The following is a 23,492-nucleotide window of genomic DNA, read 5'->3' on the forward strand; positions in this document are numbered from 1 at the left end:
CAGCTATGAAGGACCTGAGAGAGCAGAAGTCATCTTCCATGGCAAACAACCTGGTCAGGATGAAGGGATGTGTCTGAATGAGCCTCTCTCTTCTTAATGTAGACAAGATGGACCAAAGCAGGCCTGTGTGGAGAGCTGTTCCTTGGTGCCTATGGTTGATATTCCATTCTAACTTGTGAAGGTGTCACAGGAAGGAGGGGCAGCCTCCATCTCATGGGAGCCTTGGAAGCAACTGTTAGGACACAGTGGTTGCCAAGGCAGTGACCTCATTCAGTTCCTGAAGGAAGTGACCTCACCTCACTTCCTTGGTGATGGAACTCTCTGAACTTGGGATCCAGGAAGCCAGGCACCCAGAGCCAGTCCCAGTCCCAGTCCCAGTGGGCTCACTTGTTTGGATTTACCAAGGACAGAGTCAGTCTTTCTTGGTACCCACTGAGGTGAGGATTGCCAAATGCCAGGAAAGCTCTGCAGAGGGGCCTTTCCTGAGAAAGCAGGTAGTGGCTCACCGCTGGCTCCTGACAACTTCACAGAGTTGGCCAAGGAGGCCAGACGTGAGACAGGACAGGCCCTTTCGGGGGAACATCATATGGCCCAGCAGTCAGACGACACTCCGGGTAGTCACAGACCAACTTGGAAGGAGGTGCCTTTGTGGGTGTGGGTGTGAGTTTGTGGTTTTGTCTCATGTTCTGAGAATAGGTAGGAAAGGCGGTTTGTTTGGTTTGGAGTGGACTGTTTCTAGTAAGGCTTTTGACAAGGCGAGTGTTTCTATGTTTGTGTATCCCACTGTGTCCCTGGTTGTAGACATTAGAAAAGAGAATGCATCAATGGATGTGTCCTGTCTAGTAGAAAGCTTCCCAGCATTCATCCTGCCCAATTTATGAATGGACTGCGGCTTGCCTTATGGATGGGCAACACCTACTATCTTCCTAAGTTCCTGTTTTCTTTCTGAATTCTGGCCACTCTCCAGAATAGGCTCATGGTTTTGTGTCCAAGATATGTACCACCTCCAAGCTCGGTGACATGGCCATGTACTGGATAGTTGAAAGGAATGGTGAGCATCTCAGAAAACTCAGATATCAGTGTGACCAGGAAAGTCTCCCTGGAGAAACCCTGCTTTGGGCCTTTGGCTTACCTATCCTTCTGTGGCCCTGAATGTCAGGAAGGCCTTTGCCTCAGGGCACCCCTTTGTGAAGCCTGAAGAAAACAGTTTTCAAATGGAAATGAATGGGCATCACCTGTGGCTCTTTGCTTAATTGCTTTGCAAAGGGATGTGTCTGAATCAGCCTCTTGGCCCTGTGTGAGGCTGTGGCTTAGATTGTCAGCACCTGGTGGATCCAAAGAAAGATCCCATGTGTGCATCCAAAGCCAAATTGGCACAAAAGCAGTCATCCTGGATGAGGTCTCTCGCCTTCCTCTGTAAGGTTCCTGACCTCCATCAAGTGAGAATAGGGATCCTTTGTGTCAAATGAGTCCTTCAAAGCCATGCAGAGGCTAGCCCATAGGTGCTTGGGTTTTCTCATGACTCCAGGTCACACAAAGAATCTATACCCGGCAGTCAGTAGGCCTCCAATTGGAGAAGTAGAGCAGTATTAAAGGCAGGCCTATTTGATCACTCCAGGTCCACAGGAAGGGTGTCCAGTCCACCCTACATTAGGCAAATGAGAGGCAAGGGAGCTTATTGTGGACACTGTCTTGGGCTGTGCCCCTCATGGAAACCTCCAGCCAGAGGTTATGATGAGTGTCTATATGGAAGAAGATGAGGGCCATGTGGCAGTGTTTTGGTTTGAATTGTGGTGTGGCAGTGGGAAGAGATGACTGGGTCCACCTGGGCTTGAACTCTGGTGTGAGTCCCCTTGGAGACTGAGTTCTGGAACTGACCTCAGAGAAGTATTGCCGTGAATAGTGTCGGGATGTTAGGAGGCCACGCATGAGAGTCGCCCTTGGAAACTGAGATCTAGGCCCAGGCTGGCTTTCCACAGAGCACTGGGAATCTCAGCCCGGATATCACATGATTTTATTCTTAAAGACCTGGCAGCCATCGTGGAGAGTCCAAACACACGTGGACCTCACATTGTAGACCTCAATGGGCCTGGCTTCCTGTGACCTTTTGGCCACTCTTTGGGAAGCCTTGTTTGTGAGAGTTCCCCAGAGCTTTCGTTGAAATGAGCTTCCTCACCATTGAATGGTTCCCGAAGGAATGGAAACCCACAGTGCCTCCAACTTCATCCTTTAAAAATGGCTAGCTAGATAAATACCATGACATTTTTGAAATTCCCATGACCAGGTGGCACTGGAGAACCTTTGGATGTCCTGTTGCTGATCATGAGTGTACCAGACAGTGCCTTGATTGACTGGGTTTCATGAAAATGGTGTAAAACAGAGATGCCAGTAAGTTGGGGCCTGCTGAGTAGTGGGCCTAGAGCAGTGGTGTGCAGGTGTGTGATAAAACATCTGTGGTGGGGCCATGTGGATCTGCCATTGGGTTCCAAATGGCTTGTGACTGACATGGTGCAGTGAGCAGACCCTTCTATGTAAAGGCATCTTGTTATATGGAGAGGTTTCAGGGCAATGTTCAGAATCAGGTTGCTATGGTCAAGGGGGCAAGCTCTGTGGGATAGAAGCCTGGCTGGTGCATTCTCCTAGGACCTTGACCCACCACACGTGGCAGAACTCCCTCCAGCACTGTGTCCCAGTTGAACTCCTTGTATTTCCTGAAGCAAATTCCAAACTCCCAGTGCAGCAGCAAGAAACACCACGAAAAGTGGAGGATGACCAAATGGCTTCACAGTCCACACACGGAGACACTTAGACCCCAGTGGCCACAGTTTACCTGCAAAGAGAGAATTCAGCACTTCTGCCTCATGTTCATTGGAAAATCAGAAACCATGTCCTCCAGGTCACATAGATGCAGACCTGGTTTGATGGTCTCACTACAAAGGAAGCTAAAGCTCCTGACAACAACATATATTTCAAGTGCCCAACCTCAGAAGCAGTTTCTCACAAAGTCTTTAGGCCAGCAGAGCTCCACGTTTGTGGAGTGTTTACCCTGTCCCTTACTCATGGAAACTAGTCTACCACCTCCAAGGTTGTGAACTCCTGAGCATTTTCCATTCCACATATGTATTCACAGCATTTCTAACTCTTCTCCTCAAATTGTGTCTTACTTATTGTGAAGGTAATGTCAAGGCAATGTTCTGGATGAGAGTGGGAAGATTTTTTTGTAGCACATATTGGCCTACACATTGGATTCATTTTCCTATTTTCCGTTCGAAATACTGAATCCCTGACACTAACCCATACCCTACTAGATTGTGACTACGAATACTAATGTGATGGAGAAAAATAACTCAAACAGAATAGAAATACAGGCAGTTCAGAGCAGGCCTGGTGTATAGTTGGACTGGCCTTTGGCATTATAAAGTGTAGGTGTTATAAATCTAGTCCAATTTAATAGAAATAGTTCTCCATGTGTTTTGAATGTTAACAAATATGTGAATTCCTGTCTCCCTTTCTCTGTAGCCTATTCAGCAACATGCATTTTTACATGCACATATAGAATCCTACCTCCTATCCCACATCCATTCTTGTGAGGTGGCTGACTTGGCAGATACAAACTGTGAGAAGAGATCACTCCTCCTAAACGCTGTTGGAACTGAGAATTCAACCTCCAGGTGAGCTTCCCACTTGAACAACATGATACATAAATACATGTTCAGTAAAATAAATATTTTTGGATCTGTGGATGATAAATATTTCATGATGAATTTCGATTGGCATATATATTTCTACTCTTTAATGTCTGTGTTTGTGTGTGTGTTTTTCTTTTGTGTATATATATATATATATATATACACACACACACACACACACACACATACACACACTCTCCAGATTTTTCAAAATATGAAATGTATGTGTCATATTATATACTCCCTAAATTCATTCATGTTCATATATGTGGATTTATAATCAACTTTTCACAAGATTATTCTCAGAAATAGTCATCCACCTGAAATACATATTTGTTTCCTAGTGCTGAAATCCTAATATTTCTACAGTAACTGACCCAGTTTAACACGAATGCAAGTAGATTCCTATGGGACATGATGTGTATTTTGACGTTCATTTTTATTCAACACTGGTACATTACTATTTCTTCAGTTGATGCACATCATAGGATATGTATTTCATCCTCAAGTTCACAAATTTCTAGGCATTTATTTCCCTTTCAATCACTTCCTGCTTCAGAACACATGTATTCCTCCACGTTTCTTGACTGGTCTTTTCATGAGACTTCTTTCCAAACACATTCTTTTCCATTTCCATAATCCCTTGTGAAGCAAAACTCACACCCCCTTCATGGTAAACCATAACCCCAATATCACCATTAGATGTATAACTGGTTAGAATGAATGGTTGTGTATCAATATTAGATTTCCTATATATTTTCAGATATCAATGGAATCCATTATTTAAATTGGAACCTGTTATACTATTTATTCACAGTATGGTCTATTCATGCATTATCTCTATATTCATAGACCCAGGGTACACCTATTTGTACCCCCAAAGGCTAATTTATATGTCTTCAACATATTACTCCCAGAAATGGTGGAAGAAACACTCATGTCACCTGATCTACATATACATTTTATCACAGTGATATTCTGGACACAAAATGCAAAGGTCACACTTATGATTGCACCAAAGCCTCATTGGAAAGTGAGCATGGATTACTAAAAACATCCTTGTCCAGGTTGCCTAATGCTCTCAAATGTCAATGCTATTGGTGACTACACATTTGTTTCTTCCTAAGATGATATATTCAACCTCAACCCTGTTGAAAATGTCTAATCCACTCACTCACTTTATATTTTGCCTGATTTCCTAATGTCTCTATTGATATCTGCTTTCCTACATATGTTCCCCAGTTCATCATTGTGACTGACTCTTCACATGTGCTGACGTTTACATTCACTCTCTAACCGACACCCTATTGCTAAAGAACTTTTGGTCCAAATTGCATACTCACTCTTCTTCCAAAACTTACCAACTATCTTCCTAATCCTACCTACTATCCCTTTTTGACTGGATGTTCTCTTCTACATTCAATCATCCAAGGTACAAGGTCCCATGCCATTGTATATCGATTTATCTGAGACATCTGTGCAGAAAGTCATTCAAATCTAAGTATCCCAATCAAGGGCCCAATGCCCTTCTGGCCTTCAAATCTTACTTGGATTTCTGTTTTCATACATATATTTCACCTATATATTATTATAAATATCGCAGGTTCCCAATACCATTCTTCATCCAGCAGAGTGATTCCTAAGCCACATCAAACAGGTTCTTAACCCTAACCATACACTCTTCCCTCAATCTAACTTTACAGAAGAGCAGGGACAGAGTGGGTCTTACAATACAGGAATGTGGGGGATCTTCCACCTGCTGAGAACCTCAAAGGTCCATGCAGAAATGATCCCTGGAGAAGATGTAGGCAGCTATGAAGGACCTGAGAGAGCAGAAGTCATCTTCCATGGCAAACAACCTGGTCAGGATGAAGGGATGTGTCTGAATGAGCCTCTCTCTTCTTAATGTAGACAAGATGGACCAAAGCAGGCCTGTGTGGAGAGCTGTTCCTTGGTGCCTATGGTTGATATTCCATTCTAACTTGTGAAGGTGTCACAGGAAGGAGGGGCAGCCTCCATCTCATGGGAGCCTTGGAAGCAACTGTTAGGACACAGTGGTTGCCAAGGCAGTGACCTCATTCAGTTCCTGAAGGAAGTGACCTCACCTCACTTCCTTGGTGATGGAACTCTCTGAACTTGGGATCCAGGAAGCCAGGCACCCAGAGCCAGTCCCAGTCCCAGTCCCAGTGGGCTCACTTGTTTGGATTTACCAAGGACAGAGTCAGTCTTTCTTGGTACCCACTGAGGTGAGGATTGCCAAATGCCAGGAAAGCTCTGCAGAGGGGCCTTTCCTGAGAAAGCAGGTAGTGGCTCACCGCTGGCTCCTGACAACTTCACAGAGTTGGCCAAGGAGGCCAGACGTGAGACAGGACAGGCCCTTTCGGGGGAACATCATATGGCCCAGCAGTCAGACGACACTCCGGGTAGTCACAGACCAACTTGGAAGGAGGTGCCTTTGTGGGTGTGGGTGTGAGTTTGTGGTTTTGTCTCATGTTCTGAGAATAGGTAGGAAAGGCGGTTTGTTTGGTTTGGAGTGGACTGTTTCTAGTAAGGCTTTTGACAAGGCGAGTGTTTCTATGTTTGTGTATCCCACTGTGTCCCTGGTTGTAGACATTAGAAAAGAGAATGCATCAATGGATGTGTCCTGTCTAGTAGAAAGCTTCCCAGCATTCATCCTGCCCAATTTATGAATGGACTGCGGCTTGCCTTATGGATGGGCAACACCTACTATCTTCCTAAGTTCCTGTTTTCTTTCTGAATTCTGGCCACTCTCCAGAATAGGCTCATGGTTTTGTGTCCAAGATATGTACCACCTCCAAGCTCGGTGACATGGCCATGTACTGGATAGTTGAAAGGAATGGTGAGCATCTCAGAAAACTCAGATATCAGTGTGACCAGGAAAGTCTCCCTGGAGAAACCCTGCTTTGGGCCTTTGGCTTACCTATCCTTCTGTGGCCCTGAATGTCAGGAAGGCCTTTGCCTCAGGGCACCCCTTTGTGAAGCCTGAAGAAAACAGTTTTCAAATGGAAATGAATGGGCATCACCTGTGGCTCTTTGCTTAATTGCTTTGCAAAGGGATGTGTCTGAATCAGCCTCTTGGCCCTGTGTGAGGCTGTGGCTTAGATTGTCAGCACCTGGTGGATCCAAAGAAAGATCCCATGTGTGCATCCAAAGCCAAATTGGCACAAAAGCAGTCATCCTGGATGAGGTCTCTCGCCTTCCTCTGTAAGGTTCCTGACCTCCATCAAGTGAGAATAGGGATCCTTTGTGTCAAATGAGTCCTTCAAAGCCATGCAGAGGCTAGCCCATAGGTGCTTGGGTTTTCTCATGACTCCAGGTCACACAAAGAATCTATACCCGGCAGTCAGTAGGCCTCCAATTGGAGAAGTAGAGCAGTATTAAAGGCAGGCCTATTTGATCACTCCAGGTCCACAGGAAGGGTGTCCAGTCCACCCTACATTAGGCAAATGAGAGGCAAGGGAGCTTATTGTGGACACTGTCTTGGGCTGTGCCCCTCATGGAAACCTCCAGCCAGAGGTTATGATGAGTGTCTATATGGAAGAAGATGAGGGCCATGTGGCAGTGTTTTGGTTTGAATTGTGGTGTGGCAGTGGGAAGAGATGACTGGGTCCACCTGGGCTTGAACTCTGGTGTGAGTCCCCTTGGAGACTGAGTTCTGGAACTGACCTCAGAGAAGTATTGCCGTGAATAGTGTCGGGATGTTAGGAGGCCACGCATGAGAGTCGCCCTTGGAAACTGAGATCTAGGCCCAGGCTGGCTTTCCACAGAGCACTGGGAATCTCAGCCCGGATATCACATGATTTTATTCTTAAAGACCTGGCAGCCATCGTGGAGAGTCCAAACACACGTGGACCTCACATTGTAGACCTCAATGGGCCTGGCTTCCTGTGACCTTTTGGCCACTCTTTGGGAAGCCTTGTTTGTGAGAGTTCCCCAGAGCTTTCGTTGAAATGAGCTTCCTCACCATTGAATGGTTCCCGAAGGAATGGAAACCCACAGTGCCTCCAACTTCATCCTTTAAAAATGGCTAGCTAGATAAATACCATGACATTTTTGAAATTCCCATGACCAGGTGGCACTGGAGAACCTTTGGATGTCCTGTTGCTGATCATGAGTGTACCAGACAGTGCCTTGATTGACTGGGTTTCATGAAAATGGTGTAAAACAGAGATGCCAGTAAGTTGGGGCCTGCTGAGTAGTGGGCCTAGAGCAGTGGTGTGCAGGTGTGTGATAAAACATCTGTGGTGGGGCCATGTGGATCTGCCATTGGGTTCCAAATGGCTTGTGACTGACATGGTGCAGTGAGCAGACCCTTCTATGTAAAGGCATCTTGTTATATGGAGAGGTTTCAGGGCAATGTTCAGAATCAGGTTGCTATGGTCAAGGGGGCAAGCTCTGTGGGATAGAAGCCTGGCTGGTGCATTCTCCTAGGACCTTGACCCACCACACGTGGCAGAACTCCCTCCAGCACTGTGTCCCAGTTGAACTCCTTGTATTTCCTGAAGCAAATTCCAAACTCCCAGTGCAGCAGCAAGAAACACCACGAAAAGTGGAGGATGACCAAATGGCTTCACAGTCCACACACGGAGACACTTAGACCCCAGTGGCCACAGTTTACCTGCAAAGAGAGAATTCAGCACTTCTGCCTCATGTTCATTGGAAAATCAGAAACCATGTCCTCCAGGTCACATAGATGCAGACCTGGTTTGATGGTCTCACTACAAAGGAAGCTAAAGCTCCTGACAACAACATATATTTCAAGTGCCCAACCTCAGAAGCAGTTTCTCACAAAGTCTTTAGGCCAGCAGAGCTCCACGTTTGTGGAGTGTTTACCCTGTCCCTTACTCATGGAAACTAGTCTACCACCTCCAAGGTTGTGAACTCCTGAGCATTTTCCATTCCACATATGTATTCACAGCATTTCTAACTCTTCTCCTCAAATTGTGTCTTACTTATTGTGAAGGTAATGTCAAGGCAATGTTCTGGATGAGAGTGGGAAGATTTTTTTGTAGCACATATTGGCCTACACATTGGATTCATTTTCCTATTTTCCGTTCGAAATACTGAATCCCTGACACTAACCCATACCCTACTAGATTGTGACTACGAATACTAATGTGATGGAGAAAAATAACTCAAACAGAATAGAAATACAGGCAGTTCAGAGCAGGCCTGGTGTATAGTTGGACTGGCCTTTGGCATTATAAAGTGTAGGTGTTATAAATCTAGTCCAATTTAATAGAAATAGTTCTCCATGTGTTTTGAATGTTAACAAATATGTGAATTCCTGTCTCCCTTTCTCTGTAGCCTATTCAGCAACATGCATTTTTACATGCACATATAGAATCCTACCTCCTATCCCACGTCCATTCTTGTGAGGTGGCTGACTTGGCAGATACAAACTGTGAGAAGAGATCACTCCTCCTAAACGCTGTTGGAACTGAGAATTCAACCTCCAGGTGAGCTTCCCACTTGAACAACATGATACACAAATACATGTTCAGTAAAATAAATATTTTTGGATCTGTGGATGATAAATATTTCATGATGAATTTCGATTGGCATATATATTTCTACTCTTTAATGTCTGTGTTTGTGTGTGTGTTTTTCTTTTGTGTATATATATATATATATATATATATATATACACACACACACACACACACACACACATACACACACTCTCCAGATTTTTCAAAATATGAAATGTATGTGTCATATTATATACTCCCTAAATTCATTCATGTTCATATATGTGGATTTATAATCAACTTTTCACAAGATTATTCTCAGAAATAGTCATCCACCTGAAATACATATTTGTTTCCTAGTGCTGAAATCCTAATATTTCTACAGTAACTGACCCAGTTTAACATGAATGCAAGTAGATTCCTATGGGACATGATGTGTATTTTGACGTTCATTTTTATTCAACACTGGTACATTACTATTTCTTCAGTTGATGCACATCATAGGATATGTATTTCATCCTCAAGTTCACAAATTTCTAGGCATTTATTTCCCTTTCAATCACTTCCTGCTTCAGAACACATGTATTCCTCCACGTTTCTTGACTGGTCTTTTCATGAGACTTCTTTCCAAACACATTCTTTTCCATTTCCATAATCCCTTGTGAAGCAAAACTCACACCCCCTTCATGGTAAACCATAACCCCAATATCACCATTAGATGTATAACTGGTTAGAATGAATGGTTGTGTATCAATATTAGATTTCCTATATATTTTCAGATATCAATGGAATCCATTATTTAAATTGGAACCTGTTATACTATTTATTCACAGTATGGTCTATTCATGCATTATCTCTATATTCATAGACCCAGGGTACACCTATTTGTACCCCCAAAGGCTAATTTATATGTCTTCAACATATTACTCCCAGAAATGGTGGAAGAAACACTCATGTCAACTGATCTACATATACATTTTATCACAGTGATATTCTGGACACAAAATGCAAAGGTCACACTTATGATTGCACCAAAGCCTCATTGGAAAGTGAGCATGGATTACTAAAAACATCCTTGTCCAGGTTGCCTAATGCTCTCAAATGTCAATGCTATTGGTGACTACACATTTGTTTCTTCCTAAGATGATATATTCAACCTCAACCCTGTTGAAAATGTCTAATCCACTCACTCACTTTATACTTTGCCTGATTTCCTAATGTCTCTATTGATATCTGCTTTCCTACATATGTTCCCCAGTTCATCATTGTGACTGACTCTTCACATGTGCTGACGTTTACATTCACTCTCTAACCGACACCCTATTGCTAAAGAACTTTTGGTCCAAATTGCATACTCACTCTTCTTCCAAAACTTACCAACTATCTTCCTAATCCTACCTACTATCCCTTTTTGACTGGATGTTCTCTTCTACATTCAATCATCCAAGGTACAAGGTCCCATGCCATTGTATATCGATTTATCTGAGACATCTGTGCAGAAAGTCATTCAAATCTAAGTATCCCAATCAAGGGCCCAATGCCCTTCTGGCCTTCAAATCTTACTTGGATTTCTGTTTTCATACATATATTTCACCTATATATTATTATAAATATCGCAGGTTCCCAATACCATTCTTCATCCAGCAGAGTGATTCCTAAGCCACATCAAACAGGTTCTTAACCCTAACCATACACTCTTCCCTCAATCTAACTTTACAGAAGAGCAGGGACAGAGTGGGTCTTACAATACAGGAATGTGGGGGATCTTCCACCTGCTGAGAACCTCAAAGGTCCATGCAGAAATGATCCCTGGAGAAGATGTAGGCAGCTATGAAGGACCTGAGAGAGCAGAAGTCATCTTCCATGGCAAACAACCTGGTCAGGATGAAGGGATGTGTCTGAATGAGCCTCTCTCTTCTTAATGTAGACAAGATGGACCAAAGCAGGCCTGTGTGGAGAGCTGTTCCTTGGTGCCTATGGTTGATATTCCATTCTAACTTGTGAAGGTGTCACAGGAAGGAGGGGCAGCCTCCATCTCATGGGAGCCTTGGAAGCAACTGTTAGGACACAGTGGTTGCCAAGGCAGTGACCTCATTCAGTTCCTGAAGGAAGTGACCTCACCTCACTTCCTTGGTGATGGAACTCTCTGAACTTGGGATCCAGGAAGCCAGGCACCCAGAGCCAGTCCCAGTCCCAGTCCCAGTGGGCTCACTTGTTTGGATTTACCAAGGACAGAGTCAGTCTTTCTTGGTACCCACTGAGGTGAGGATTGCCAAATGCCAGGAAAGCTCTGCAGAGGGGCCTTTCCTGAGAAAGCAGGTAGTGGCTCACCGCTGGCTCCTGACAACTTCACAGAGTTGGCCAAGGAGGCCAGACGTGAGACAGGACAGGCCCTTTCGGGGGAACATCATATGGCCCAGCAGTCAGACGACACTCCGGGTAGTCACAGACCAACTTGGAAGGAGGTGCCTTTGTGGGTGTGGGTGTGAGTTTGTGGTTTTGGCTCATGTTCTGAGAATAGGTAGGAAAGGCGGTTTGTTTGGTTTGGAGTGGACTGTTTCTAGTAAGGCTTTTGACAAGGCGAGTGTTTCTATGTTTGTGTATCCCACTGTGTCCCTGGTTGTAGACATTAGAAAAGAGAATGCATCAATGGATGTGTCCTGTCTAGTAGAAAGCTTCCCAGCATTCATCCTGCCCAATTTATGAATGGTCTGCGGCTTGCCTTATGGATGGGCAACACCTACTATCTTCCTAAGTTCCTGTTTTCTTTCTGAATTCTGGCCACTCTCCAGAATAGGCTCATGGTTTTGTGTCCAAGATATGTACCACCTCCAAGCTCGGTGACATGGCCATGTACTGGATAGTTGAAAGGAATGGTGAGCATCTCAGAAAACTCAGATATCAGTGTGACCAGGAAAGTCTCCCTGGAGAAACCCTGCTTTGGGCCTTTGGCTTACCTATCCTTCTGTGGCCCTGAATGTCAGGAAGGCCTTTGCCTCAGGGCACCCCTTTGTGAAGCCTGAAGAAAACAGTTTTCAAATGGAAATGAATGGGCATCACCTGTGGCTCTTTGCTTAATTGCTTTGCAAAGGGATGTGTCTGAATCAGCCTCTTGGCCCTGTGTGAGGCTGTGGCTTAGATTGTCAGCACCTGGTGGATCCAAAGAAAGATCCCATGTGTGCATCCAAAGCCAAATTGGCACAAAAGCAGTCATCCTGGATGAGGTCTCTCGCCTTCCTCTGTAAGGTTCCTGACCTCCATCAAGTGAGAATAGGGATCCTTTGTGTCAAATGAGTCCTTCAAAGCCATGCAGAGGCTAGCCCATAGGTGCTTGGGTTTTCTCATGACTCCAGGTCACACAAAGAATCTATACCCGGCAGTCAGTAGGCCTCCAATTGGAGAAGTAGAGCAGTATTAAAGGCAGGCCTATTTGATCACTCCAGGTCCACAGGAAGGGTGTCCAGTCCACCCTACATTAGGCAAATGAGAGGCAAGGGAGCTTATTGTGGACACTGTCTTGGGCTGTGCCCCTCATGGAAACCTCCAGCCAGAGGTTATGATGAGTGTCTATATGGAAGAAGATGAGGGCCATGTGGCAGTGTTTTGGTTTGAATTGTGGTGTGGCAGTGGGAAGAGATGACTGGGTCCACCTGGGCTTGAACTCTGGTGTGAGTCCCCTTGGAGACTGAGTTCTGGAACTGACCTCAGAGAAGTATTGCCGTGAATAGTGTCGGGATGTTAGGAGGCCACGCATGAGAGTCGCCCTTGGAAACTGAGATCTAGGCCCAGGCTGGCTTTCCACAGAGCACTGGGAATCTCAGCCCGGATATCACATGATTTTATTCTTAAAGACCTGGCAGCCATCGTGGAGAGTCCAAACACACGTGGACCTCACATTGTAGACCTCAATGGGCCTGGCTTCCTGTGACCTTTTGGCCACTCTTTGGGAAGCCTTGTTTGTGAGAGTTCCCCAGAGCTTTCGTTGAAATGAGCTTCCTCACCATTGAATGGTTCCCGAAGGAATGGAAACCCACAGTGCCTCCAACTTCATCCTTTAAAAATGGCTAGCTAGATAAATACCATGACATTTTTGAAATTCCCATGACCAGGTGGCACTGGAGAACCTTTGGATGTCCTGTTGCTGATCATGAGTGTACCAGACAGTGCCTTGATTGACTGGGTTTCATGAAAATGGTGTAAAACAGAGATGCCAGTAAGTTGGGGCCTGCTGAGTAGTGGGCCTAGAGCAGTGGTGTGCAGGTGTGTGATAAAACATCTGTGGTGGGGCCATGTGGATCTGCCATTGGGTTCCAAATGGCTTGTGACTGACATGGTGCAGTGAGCAGACCCTTCTATGTAAAGGCATCTTGTTATATGGAGAGGTTTCAGGGCAATGTTCAGAATCAGGTTGCTATGGTCAAGGGGGCAAGCTCTGTGGGATAGAAGCCTGGCTGGTGCATTCTCCTAGGACCTTGACCCACCACACGTGGCAGAACTCCCTCCAGCACTGTGTCCCAGTTGAACTCCTTGTATTTCCTGAAGCAAATTCCAAACTCCCAGTGCAGCAGCAAGAAACACCACGAAAAGTGGAGGATGACCAAATGGCTTCACAGTCCACACACGGAGACACTTAGACCCCAGTGGCCACAGTTTACCTGCAAAGAGAGAATTCAGCACTTCTGCCTCATGTTCATTGGAAAATCAGAAACCATGTCCTCCAGGTCACATAGATGCAGACCTGGTTTGATGGTCTCACTACAAAGGAAGCTAAAGCTCCTGACAACAACATATATTTCAAGTGCCCAACCTCAGAAGCAGTTTCTCACAAAGTCTTTAGGCCAGCAGAGCTCCACGTTTGTGGAGTGTTTACCCTGTCCCTTACTCATGGAAACTAGTCTACCACCTCCAAGGTTGTGAACTCCTGAGCATTTTCCATTCCACATATGTATTCACAGCATTTCTAACTCTTCTCCTCAAATTGTGTCTTACTTATTGTGAAGGTAATGTCAAGGCAATGTTCTGGATGAGAGTGGGAAGATTTTTTTGTAGCACATATTGGCCTACACATTGGATTCATTTTCCTATTTTCCGTTCGAAATACTGAATCCCTGACACTAACCCATACCCTACTAGATTGTGACTACGAATACTAATGTGATGGAGAAAAATAACTCAAACAGAATAGAAATACAGGCAGTTCAGAGCAGGCCTGGTGTATAGTTGGACTGGCCTTTGGCATTATAAAGTGTAGGTGTTATAAATCTAGTCCAATTTAATAGAAATAGTTCTCCATGTGTTTTGAATGTTAACAAATATGTGAATTCCTGTCTCCCTTTCTCTGTAGCCTATTCAGCAACATGCATTTTTACATGCACATATAGAATCCTACCTCCTATCCCACGTCCATTCTTGTGAGGTGGCTGACTTGGCAGATACAAACTGTGAGAAGAGATCACTCCTCCTAAACGCTGTTGGAACTGAGAATTCAACCTCCAGGTGAGCTTCCCACTTGAACAACATGATACATAAATACATGTTCAGTAAAATAAATATTTTTGGATCTGTGGATGATAAATATTTCATGATGAATTTCGATTGGCATATATATTTCTACTCTTTAATGTCTGTGTTTGTGTGTGTGTTTTTCTTTTGTGTATATATATATATATATATATACACACACACACACACACACACACATACACACACTCTCCAGATTTTTCAAAATATGAAATGTATGTGTCATATTATATACTCCCTAAATTCATTCATGTTCATATATGTGGATTTATAATCAACTTTTCACAAGATTATTCTCAGAAATAGTCATCCACCTGAAATACATATTTGTTTCCTAGTGCTGAAATCCTAATATTTCTACAGTAACTGACCCAGTTTAACACGAATGCAAGTAGATTCCTATGGGACATGATGTGTATTTTGACGTTCATTTTTATTCAACACTGGTACATTACTATTTCTTCAGTTGATGCACATCATAGGATATGTATTTCATCCTCAAGTTCACAAATTTCTAGGCATTTATTTCCCTTTCAATCACTTCCTGCTTCAGAACACATGTATTCCTCCACGTTTCTTGACTGGTCTTTTCATGAGACTTCTTTCCAAACACATTCTTTTCCATTTCCATAATCCCTTGTGAAGCAAAACTCACACCCCCTGCATGGTAAACCATAACCCCAATATCACCATTAGATGTATAACTGGTTAGAATGAATGGTTGTGTATCAATATTAGATTTCCTATATATTTTCAGATATCAATGGAATCCATTATTTAAATTGGAACCTGTTATACTATTTATTCACAGTATGGTCTATTCATGCATTATCTCTATATTCATAGACCCAGGGTACACCTATTTGTACCCCCAAAGGCTAATTTATATGTCTTCAACATATTACTCCCAGAAATGGTGGAAGAAACACTCATGTCACCTGATCTACATATACATTTTATCACAGTGATATTCTGGACACAAAATGCAAAGGTCACACTTATGATTGCACCAAAGCCTCATTGGAAAGTGAGCATGGATTACTAAAAACATCCTTGTCCAGGTTGCCTAATGCTCTCAAATGTCAATGCTATTGGTGACTACACATTTGTTTCTTCCTAAGATGATATATTCAACCTCAACCCTGTTGAAAATGTCTAATCCACTCACTCACTTTATATTTTGCCTGATTTCCTAATGTCTCTATTGATATCTGCTTTCCTACATATGTTCCCCAGTTCATCATTGTGACTGACTCTTCACATGTGCTGACGTTTACATTCACTCTCTAACCGACACCCTATTGCTAAAGAACTTTTGGTCCAAATTGCATACTCACTCTTCTTCCAAAACTTACCAACTATCTTCCTAATCCTACCTACTATCCCTTTTTGACTGGATGTTCTCTTCTACATTCAATCATCCAAGGTACAAGGTCCCATGCCATTGTATATCGATTTATCTGAGACATCTGTGCAGAAAGTCATTCAAATCTAAGTATCCCAATCAAGGGCCCAATGCCCTTCTGGCCTTCAAATCTTACTTGGATTTCTGTTTTCATACATATATTTCACCTATATATTATTATAAATATCGCAGGTTCCCAATACCATTCTTCATCCAGCAGAGTGATTCCTAAGCCACATCAAACAGGTTCTTAACCCTAACCATACACTCTTCCCTCAATCTAACTTTACAGAAGAGCAGGGACAGAGTGGGTCTTACAATACAGGAATGTGGGGGATCTTCCACCTGCTGAGAACCTCAAAGGTCCATGCAGAAATGATCCCTGGAGAAGATGTAGGCAGCTATGAAGGACCTGAGAGAGCAGAAGTCATCTTCCATGGCAAACAACCTGGTCAGGATGAAGGGATGTGTCTGAATGAGCCTCTCTCTTCTTAATGTAGACAAGATGGACCAAAGCAGGCCTGTGTGGAGAGCTGTTCCTTGGTGCCTATGGTTGATATTCCATTCTAACTTGTGAAGGTGTCACAGGAAGGAGGGGCAGCCTCCATCTCATGGGAGCCTTGGAAGCAACTGTTAGGACACAGTGGTTGCCAAGGCAGTGACCTCATTCAGTTCCTGAAGGAAGTGACCTCACCTCACTTCCTTGGTGATGGAACTCTCTGAACTTGGGATCCAGGAAGCCAGGAACCCAGAGCCAGTCCCAGTCCCAGTCCCAGTGGGCTCACTTGTTTGGATTTACCAAGGACAGAGTCAGTCTTTCTTGGTACCCACTGAGGTGAGGATTGCCAAATGCCAGGAAAGCTCTGCAGAGGGGCCTTTCCTGAGAAAGCAGGTAGTGGCTCACCGCTGGCTCCTGACAACTTCACAGAGTTGGCCAAGGAGGCCAGACGTGAGACAGGACAGGCCCTTTCGGGGGAACATCATATGGCCCAGCAGTCAGACGACACTCCGGGTAGTCACAGACCAACTTGGAAGGAGGTGCCTTTGTGGGTGTGGGTGTGAGTTTGTGGTTTTGTCTCATGTTCTGAGAATAGGTAGGAAAGGCGGTTTGTTTGGTTTGGAGTGGACTGTTTCTAGTAAGGCTTTTGACAAGGCGAGTGTTTCTATGTTTGTGTATCCCACTGTGTCCCTGGTTGTAGACATTAGAAAAGAGAATGCATCAATGGATGTGTCCTGTCTAGTAGAAAGCTTCCCAGCATTCATCCTGCCCAATTTATGAATGGACTGCGGCTTGCCTTATGGATGGGCAACACCTACTATCTTCCTAAGTTCCTGTTTTCTTTCTGAATTCTGGCCACTCTCCAGAATAGGCTCATGGTTTTGTGTCCAAGATATGTACCACCTCCAAGCTCGGTGACATGGCCATGTACTGGATAGTTGAAAGGAATGGTGAGCATCTCAGAAAACTCAGATATCAGTGTGACCAGGAAAGTCTCCCTGGAGAAACCCTGCTTTGGGCCTTTGGCTTACCTATCCTTCTGTGGCCCTGAATGTCAGGAAGGCCTTTGCCTCAGGGCACCCCTTTGTGAAGCCTGAAGAAAACAGTTTTCAAATGGAAATGAATGGGCATCACCTGTGGCTCTTTGCTTAATTGCTTTGCAAAGGGATGTGTCTGAATCAGCCTCTTGGCCCTGTGTGAGGCTGTGGCTTAGATTGTCAGCACCTGGTGGATCCAAAGAAAGATCCCATGTGTGCATCCAAAGCCAAATTGGCACAAAAGCAGTCATCCTGGATGAGGTCTCTCGCCTTCCTCTGTAAGGTTCCTGACCTCCATCAAGTGAGAATAGGGATCCTTTGTGTCAAATGAGTCCTTCAAAGCCATGCAGAGGCTAGCCCATAGGTGCTTGGGTTTTCTCATGACTCCAGGTCACACAAAGAATCTATACCCGGCAGTCAGTAGGCCTCCAATTGGAGAAGTAGAGCAGTATTAAAGGCAGGCCTATTTGATCACTCCAGGTCCACAGGAAGGGTGTCCAGTCCACCCTACATTAGGCAAATGAGAGGCAAGGGAGCTTATTGTGGACACTGTCTTGGGCTGTGCCCCTCATGGAAACCTCCAGCCAGAGGTTATGATGAGTGTCTATATGGAAGAAGATGAGGGCCATGTGGCAGTGTTTTGGTTTGAATTGTGGTGTGGCAGTGGGAAGAGATGACTGGGTCCACCTGGGCTTGAACTCTGGTGTGAGTCCCCTTGGAGACTGAGTTCTGGAACTGACCTCAGAGAAGTATTGCCGTGAATAGTGTCGGGATGTTAGGAGGCCACGCATGAGAGTCGCCCTTGGAAACTGAGATCTAGGCCCAGGCTGGCTTTCCACAGAGCACTGGGAATCTCAGCCCGGATATCACATGATTTTATTCTTAAAGACCTGGCAGCCATCGTGGAGAGTCCAAACACACGTGGACCTCACATTGTAGACCTCAATGGGCCTGGCTTCCTGTGACCTTTTGGCCACTCTTTGGGAAGCCTTGTTTGTGAGAGTTCCCCAGAGCTTTCGTTGAAATGAGCTTCCTCACCATTGAATGGTTCCCGAAGGAATGGAAACCCACAGTGCCTCCAACTTCATCCTTTAAAAATGGCTAGCTAGATAAATACCATGACATTTTTGAAATTCCCATGACCAGGTGGCACTGGAGAACCTTTGGATGTCCTGTTGCTGATCATGAGTGTACCAGACAGTGCCTTGATTGACTGGGTTTCATGAAAATGGTGTAAAACAGAGATGCCAGTAAGTTGGGGCCTGCTGAGTAGTGGGCCTAGAGCAGTGGTGTGCAGGTGTGTGATAAAACATCTGTGGTGGGGCCATGTGGATCTGCCATTGGGTTCCAAATGGCTTGTGACTGACATGGTGCAGTGAGCAGACCCTTCTATGTAAAGGCATCTTGTTATATGGAGAGGTTTCAGGGCAATGTTCAGAATCAGGTTGCTATGGTCAAGGGGGCAAGCTCTGTGGGATAGAAGCCTGGCTGGTGCATTCTCCTAGGACCTTGACCCACCACACGTGGCAGAACTCCCTCCAGCACTGTGTCCCAGTTGAACTCCTTGTATTTCCTGAAGCAAATTCCAAACTCCCAGTGCAGCAGCAAGAAACACCACGAAAAGTGGAGGATGACCAAATGGCTTCACAGTCCACACACGGAGACCCTTAGACCCCAGTGGCCACAGTTTACCTGCAAAGAGAGAATTCAGCACTTCTGCCTCATGTTCATTGGAAAATCAGAAACCATGTCCTCCAGGTCACATAGATGCAGACCTGGTTTGATAGTCTCACTACAAAGGAAGCTAAAGCTCCTGACAACAACATATATTTCAAGTGCCCAACCTCAGAAGCAGTTTCTCACAAAGTCTTTAGGCCAGCAGAGCTCCACGTTTGTGGAGTGTTTACCCTGTCCCTTACTCATGGAAACTAGTCTACCACCTCCAAGGTTGTGAACTCCTGAGCATTTTCCATTCCACATATGTATTCACAGCATTTCTAACTCTTCTCCTCAAATTGTGTCTTACTTATTGTGAAGGTAATGTCAAGGCAATGTTCTGGATGAGAGTGGGAAGATTATTTTGTAGCACATATTGGCCTACACATTGGATTCATTTTCCTATTTTCCGTTCGAAATACTGAATCCCTGACACTAACCCATACCCTACTAGATTGTGACTACGAATACTAATGTGATGGAGAAAAATAACTCAAACAGAATAGAAATACAGGCAGTTCAGAGCAGGCCTGGTGTATAGTTGGACTGGCCTTTGGCATTATAAAGTGTAGGTGTTATAAATCTAGTCCAATTTAATAGAAATAGTTCTCCATGTGTTTTGAATGTTAACAAATATGTGAATTCCTGTCTCCCTTTCTCTGTAGCCTATTCAGCAACATGCATTTTTACATGCACATATAGAATCCTACCTCCTATCCCACGTCCATTCTTGTGAGGTGGCTGACTTGGCAGATACAAACTGTGAGAAGAGATCACTCCTCCTAAACGCTGTTGGAACTGAGAATTCAACCTCCAGGTGAGCTTCCCACTTGAACAACATGATACATAAATACATGTTCAGTAAAATAAATATTTTTGGATCTGTGGATGATAAATATTTCATGATGAATTTCGATTGGCATATATATTTCTACTCTTTAATGTCTGTGTTTGTGTGTGTGTTTTTCTTTTGTGTATATATATATATATATATATATATATATACACACACACACACACACACATACTCACACTCTCCAGATTTTTCAAAATATGAAATGTATGTGTCATATTATATACTCCCTAAATTCATTCATGTTCATATATGTGGATTTATAATCAACTTTTCACAAGATTATTCTCAGAAATAGTCATCCACCTGAAATACATATTTGTTTCCTAGTGCTGAAATCCTAATATTTCTACAGTAACTGACCCAGTTTAACATGAATGCAAGTAGATTCCTATGGGACATGATGTGTATTTTGACGTTCATTTTTATTCAACACTGGTACATTACTATTTCTTCAGTTGATGCACATCATAGGATATGTATTTCATCCTCAAGTTCACAAATTTCTAGGCATTTATTTCCCTTTCAATCACTTCCTGCTTCAGAACACATGTATTCCTCCACGTTTCTTGACTGGTCTTTTCATGAGACTTCTTTCCAAACACATTCTTTTCCATTTCCATAATCCCTTGTGAAGCAAAACTCACACCCCCTTCATGGTAAACCATAACCCCAATATCACCATTAGATGTATAACTGGTTAGAATGAATGGTTGTGTATCAATATTAGATTTCCTATATATTTTCAGATATCAATGGAATCCATTATTTAAATTGGAACCTGTTATAATATTTATTCACAGTATGGTCTATTCATGCATTATCTCTATATTCATAGACCCAGGGTACACCTATTTGTACCCCCAAAGGCTAATTTATATGTCTTCAACATATTACTCCCAGAAATGGTGGAAGAAACACTCATGTCACCTGATCTACATATACATTTTATCACAGTGATATTCTGGACACAAAATGCAAAGGTCACACTTATGATTGCACCAAAGCCTCATTGGAAAGTGAGCATGGATTACTAAAAACATCCTTGTCCAGGTTGCCTAATGCTCTCAAATGTCAATGTTATTGGTGACTACACATTTGTTTCTTCCTAAGATGATATATTCAACCTCAACCCTGTTGAAAATGTCTAATCCACTCACTCACTTTATACTTTTCCTGATTTCCTAATGTCTCTATTGATATCTGCTTTCCTACATATGTTCCCCAGTTCATCATTGTGACTGACTCTTCACATGTGCTGACGTTTACATTCACTCTCTAACCTACACCCTATTGCTAAAGAACTTTTGGTCCAAATTGTATACTCACTCTTCTTCCAAAACTTGCCAACTATCTTCCTAATCCTACCTACTATCCCTTTTTGACTGGATGTTCTCTTCTACATTCAATCATCCAAGGTACAAGGTCCTATGCCATTGTTTATCGATTTATCTGAGACATCTGTGCAGAAAGTCATTCAAAGCTAAGTATCCCAATCAAGGGCCCAATGCCCTTCTGGCCTTCAAATCTTACTTGGATTTCTGTTTTCATACATATATTTCACCTATATATTATTATAAATATCGCAGGTTCCCAATACCATTCTTCATCCAGCAGAGTGATTCCTAAGCCACATCAAACAGGTTCTTAACCCTAAACATACACTCTTCCCTCAATCTAACTTTACAGAAGAGCAGGGACAGAGTGGGTCTTACAATACAGGAATGTGGGGGATCTTCCACCTGCTGAGAACCTCAAAGGTCCATGCAGAAATGATCCCTGGAGAAGATGTAGGCAGCTATGAAGGACCTGAGAGAGCAGAAGTCATCTTCCATGGCAAACAACCTGGTCAGGATGAAGGGATGTGTCTGAATGAGCCTCTCTCTTCTTAATGTAGACAAGATGGACCAAAGCAGGCCTGTGTGGAGAGCTGTTCCTTGGTGCCTATGGTTGATATTCCATTCTAACTTGTGAAGGTGTCACAGGAAGGAGGGGCAGCCTCCATCTCATGGGAGCCTTGGAAGCAACTGTTAGGACACAGTGGTTGCCAAGGCAGTGACCTCATTCAGTTCCTGAAGGAAGTGACCTCACCTCACTTCCTTGGTGATGGAACTCTCTGAACTTGGGATCCAGGAAGCCAGGCACCCAGAGCCAGTCCCAGTCCCAGTCCCAGTGGGCTCACTTGTTTGGATTTACCAAGGACAGAGTCAGTCTTTCTTGGTACCCACTGAGGTGAGGATTGCCAAATGCCAGGAAAGCTCTGCAGAGGGGCCTTTCCTGAGAAAGCAGGTAGTGGCTCACCGCTGGCTCCTGACAACTTCACAGAGTTGGCCAAGGAGGCCAGACGTGAGACAGGACAGGCCCTTTCGGGGGAACATCATATGGCCCAGCAGTCAGACGACACTCCGGGTAGTCACAGACCAACTTGGAAGGAGGTGCCTTTGTGGGTGTGGGTGTGAGTTTGTGGTTTTGTCTCATGTTCTGAGAATAGGTAGGAAAGGCGGTTTGTTTGGTTTGGAGTGGACTGTTTCTAGTAAGGCTTTTGACAAGGCGAGTGTTTCTATGTTTGTGTATCCCACTGTGTCCCTGGTTGTAGACATTAGAAAAGAGAATGCATCAATGGATGTGTCCTGTCTAGTAGAAAGCTTCCCAGCATTCATCCTGCCCAATTTATGAATGGACTGCGGCTTGCCTTATGGATGGGCAACACCTACTATCTTCCTAAGTTCCTGTTTTCTTTCTGAATTCTGGCCACTCTCCAGAATAGGCTCATGGTTTTGTGTCCAAGATATGTACCACCTCCAAGCTCGGTGACATGGCCATGTACTGGATAGTTGAAAGGAATGGTGAGCATCTCAGAAAACTCAGATATCAGTGTGACCAGGAAAGTCTCCCTGGAGAAACCCTGCTTTGGGCCTTTGGCTTACCTATCCTTCTGTGGCCCTGAATGTCAGGAAGGCCTTTGCCTCAGGGCACCCCTTTGTGAAGCCTGAAGAAAACAGTTTTCAAATGGAAATGAATGGGCATCACCTGTGGCTCTTTGCTTAATTGCTTTGCAAAGGGATGTGTCTGAATCAGCCTCTTGGCCCTGTGTGAGGCTGTGGCTTAGATTGTCAGCACCTGGTGGATCCAAAGAAAGATCCCATGTGTGCATCCAAAGCCAAATTGGCACAAAAGCAGTCATCCTGGATGAGGTCTCTCGCCTTCCTCTGTAAGGTTCCTGACCTCCATCAAGTGAGAATAGGGATCCTTTGTGTCAAATGAGTCCTTCAAAGCCATGC

The sequence above is a fragment of the Spermophilus citellus genome (assembly GCF_964194105.1).
Source record: "Spermophilus citellus genome assembly, chromosome: 12".
Taxonomy (NCBI): Eukaryota; Metazoa; Chordata; class Mammalia; order Rodentia; family Sciuridae; genus Spermophilus; species Spermophilus citellus.